Below are 4,757 nucleotides of genomic sequence, written 5' to 3'. Positions count from 1 at the left end.
GTAAAAAAAGAGATTACTTATCTGTTGTCCTTCAAAATTCCTAGATCAATTTAAACATATGTAAATCAATTTGGATGACACACCCAGCCCCAGTCTTGCTAGCCAAGAATTGATGGATTCATTTACAAAATTGCTAAAGAGCTTTGGTATTTACTGGGTAGGTAGCCTTTCAAAATGCCTCCATCAATTTAAACATATGTAAATGTCTTCCACGAGTCAAGAGAGTGAAGGCAGGGCAAAATCAGGCCTCTCCAGCCTCTAGTCTCCAAGGTCATACAGCTCCATGGAAGCTTTTGAAAAACCCTTTCCAGCTAGGTGGAGACTCATTTAAGACAAAAGATAAGAAAAATTGTTGCTTTGCTATAGTTATCAGAAATTGGGTGGATCCCAATCATAGAACTGTAAACAAGTTCTCTCTATTATGGGGGAACTCTAAGAAGTCAAACAATAGAAATCACAAGGAGACACACCTGAAGTGGCCTGGAAAAATGTTTCCAGCAGTAGCCAGATACTTAAGGTGATATCCATATAAATGATTGGTCAATTGAGCAGATACTTTGTGATTTCCAAAGCCAGTTGATAAAATCTTTAAGGGCTAAAATTAGATTGGGAAAAATATGCAAAGTAGGAAAAGTTGAATGAAATCTTATAATGTTTAATCAGACTTTTCTTACGCTTACAGTTACGTTTTATGGTATACAGGCTTAAAATAATTCCCAAGACATTTTAGACAGCTTATTGATTTTAAATTGAGTTAATAGATATTTGTCATTATTTAAGTTTATATACTTTGTCTTTTTATGCCACAAAAAGAAGAATATATATATATTTAAGTCTGCTAATGAGTTTGTTCATTTTTGCCATTTAAAGGGATGCACTGTAAGAGATATGCGACAAAGGCAAAGTTTAAGAGGTTTATTGAAAAAGAAATTTATTTGATAAGGTCAAGTTTTATCTGACTAAAGTTTAATGGTTTAATTTATGAGACTTTTAGGAGTTTCGATGTTAAGTAGCATATAAAACAAAGAATTGGGTTTCTTGCTGTTAAAATAACAAAATTTTCTTTGATTTCTGAGTTAAAGTGTTAATTTATTCTTTGTGTAATCTGCCTGGAAGACAAAGGTTTGGCCTTTCAGTAGAATAAGATTCCTGAGTCTGAATACTAAGCCACATGGCTTTTAGAAAAGAAAGCTAAGGTTTTTACTTTAAGAACTTTGGTTAAATAACTTAAGTATTGTTTCACAGTGACCTATAATATTATTTCTTTATTGTTAACTTGGTCGCAACTTTATCTTTTTGAATCTAGCATCATCAAAGCCAATGGCTTGATTGGGAAATTCACATCATTTACCTATGAAGTTTTTTTATTACAATTCAGGTATTTAGAGATTTGATAATCTTGGTATACTCTTGGTATATCCTGACTATATGGTATTTTGTCTCAGAATTATTATGTACTACATCTGAAGCTCTTTGAAAATGGTTGATGGTTACATCTGGAAATATTTTTATCTAAAGTTTTCTTTTTTTAAAACTGGTTTCATTTGGCCTTTACATTGTGCTTGTAATTAATTTCTATCAGATCTTTTACTATTAAGAATATTATTTTTATGACTTAATCATGGCCATATTAAGATTTGTCATCTGCAGATAAGTTTTTACTTTGCTGATTTGCTGAAAATATTTAACCAAAATATCTCAACCAAAAGATGGACTATATTGGACTTGTGAAAAAGAGTATGCCTAGACTCAATAAAGATTTCCAGAACTCTTATGCAGAAGCTGATGAGTTCACAGACTGCGGATGATACAGAATCATGTGGAACAGAAATTAACTACATAAGACTGAGTAAACTAAAGGAAAATATGGCTTTTTTAATGTGTGAATACTGCTGATGTTTTAAGGTCCTACTTTCTGGATATAAGAAACTATTTTCCTTTCTTCTAAATTATCTAACTGATGGGTTTAGCTATTGTAACTCTTGAACTGGAAGTTCCTGTTGGTAAACTTAGCAAAGTTTTAAATATCATAACCAGAGAAGTATCTGAAATTTGAGCTATGATTTTACAAATAGAATAGTATTAGCCTTCCTATTCTCTTAAGAAACAGTTTGTGCCTTAATAGATAAAAGTTGCTGTATTTATATTGATACTCAGTCTGAGGTTTTGCAGAATATAGTTGCTGTTGAGGCATGTGAAAAGCAGTTACTGATGCGGCTTATGTATAGATAAACACCTCATGAGATTTCTTTCCTTGGTTCAAAGACTTTAGGGTCATGGTTTCATTGGTTGTTTCAGACAATTGGCCTAATATTATCATTAGCGTTTCTGTTTTACTTCCTAGTTTGCTGTATAGTACCTGAGATCTTAAAAACCAAATGATGCCCAATTACTATTTATTCAGCATTTTTGATAAAAGATTCTATAACAAGATCATGATCAAAAGGAAAGAGTGATGAGAGAGTTGTATGTAATTCTCCTGGAATCCAGATTTCTGGCTTTCATGGAGGCTGAGGTAACCCACACAGGCTATTGTCTTTGGGTGTCCTTTTGAACCTCGAGCTTTGAGAAAGAGAAAAAAAAAAAAAAAAAAAAAACTGGTTCATGAAGCCACTTTTGAGTCAGACAATGGTCCAGATAAACTAGTAAGATCATTTTGCTGTGGGCATTGTGCTTTTTTTTGAAGAATTCAGTCTGTTTTAGGAAACTAACTTCAAAGATCACACTGAGAGTTACATTTAGGGTAAATCAGTAATTAGTTTAATCAGTCTTTAAGACAATATAGTATGAAATACCTGTCTAATGTTTGTAATCAAACTGTCACCCTTTTATGATGCAGAAAATTCTGTATCTTAAAGAAACTAGGTTCTCAGAGAAGATGGACCTCATGGGTCAAGCTCCATTTTGTCGTTGTTTCCATTTCTGCTTCTGAGAAAGTGACCCATGACTGTTAATCAGTAAACCAAGGAGGGGCAGTTTACCCTTGGGAAGAACATTTAGTATGTTTTAAACAAACTAACTGAAGACCTCCAACAGGAGTGATCCATCCTGTATTATATTGCTAATCATAAATTCTCTAATGGAAACTTTGTTGTCACATGTAAATTTTTCTATATTTTCTGTTTCTTCTAGGCAAACTTTGTGTACTCCTTATGGATATATGTTTCTGTGTGGTAGATCCGACTGTACTAATTTAGATGATCCCTTTCCAACTGTTAGTGAATTTATGTGGGCAATCTCTTGTTTAGATTCCTGATGAATGTGTGGGCAGTGCACTTTGAGAACTTCAGGATTATCTTTAGATATTCATAGTAATAATGCTAGTAAATACTGAAAAGGTAATGTTAAAATTGTGAAATGAAAGTCAGAAGAAAACCCATTGGTCCAACACTCAGCATATGGATGGTAGCTTTAATTCCTACTTATGGTATATCTGAAGTGGAGAAATCTTTAAGAAAATTTATCCGTCACTATGGGACAAATAACAGATGAGATGGAAGCACAACAGTGAGCTCTGATCTCATAAGCCAAGGTGACATGAGATAACGAAATAGCCTTAGTTGTTTATTAGTGTAGTCTGCTGTAGCAAATACCTCCTCTTACATTTGGATAAATAACACAGGAGAAGTAGAACAAGATATACATAGAATTAAACAGTAAGCTACTTGGTTACACACTGTAACACTCTTACAAACACCAGATTTGTTTGGTTGGTTACCATCAGGAATAAGTACATGGGCAAAATCACTATTGCAAGGAATAGTAATATTCTTAGTCTACATCCTGATAGCATCAGGCATAATAAAATTTATTCTCTATTGTCTTATGCACCTAAAAGGCAAAAGAAGGCCTCAGGCTGAAATGTTGATATACGTTGAGTCCGCTCACTCCAGCAATATGATTGATGAGACCATCACTCTTACTTAAGATCCTAATGAAGAACCAGATGGTATCCAGTGGAAACCAGCACCATGAGTTTAAAGAGCCTGCAGTGGCTGCCATCTAGGAGCTTAACTAAGTCCAGGTATAGATCATCGAAGTGTTACCTCCAATCTCCAATCAAAAGGAGGGAATAATTTAAGAAATAATATTGGAGTTATTATTTCCCCTCCTTGAGCATAGAGAATGTGACCTGGCTGGAGCTGGGCTCACAAGGACTCACAAGGGCACATCAACTGGGCCCTAAGGTATAAAGACAATAGCTAAGATAATCTTGGAAAATGTATTTTAGGGAAAACTTTCACATAAAGCCAAACAGAACACAAAAAACTTTCCACTCTTACCTGTTTCTATTAGCATTTAGTGAATAGAAATTTGCTGGGCCAATGAAGACCGTCCTGACTCTTGTTACTGAAACCTCTACCAATGATTGTTAAGAAAGATGATTCAAAATGTAGGATCACAGTTTCTAGCCAATCTGTGAAAAGGTGAAGCTTTCAATGGTTTTGCCCATTTGTAATGTTAATATATACTGATAACTCTGTAATATTCTTTGGACTCGGGCAGACATGGCTATGGCAGCATGCTTGTCCATTTTCCCACTCTTGCCTATTCTGTAATATTCCTTGGACTCGGGCAGACGTGGCTGTGGCAGCATGCTTGTCCATTTTCCCATTCTTGTGTATTCTGTAATATTCTTTAGACTTGGACAGACGTGACTGTGGCAGCATGCTTGTCCATTTTCCCATTCTTGCTTATTCTGTAATATTCTTTGGACTTGGACAGACATGGCTCTAGCAACATGCTTATCCATTTTC

The sequence above is a fragment of the Trichechus manatus genome, unplaced genomic scaffold (genome assembly GCF_000243295.1).
Source record: "Trichechus manatus latirostris isolate Lorelei unplaced genomic scaffold, TriManLat1.0 scaffold00034, whole genome shotgun sequence".
NCBI classification, from domain to species: Eukaryota; Metazoa; Chordata; class Mammalia; order Sirenia; family Trichechidae; genus Trichechus; species Trichechus manatus.
This window is presented reverse-complemented; position numbering follows the sequence as displayed.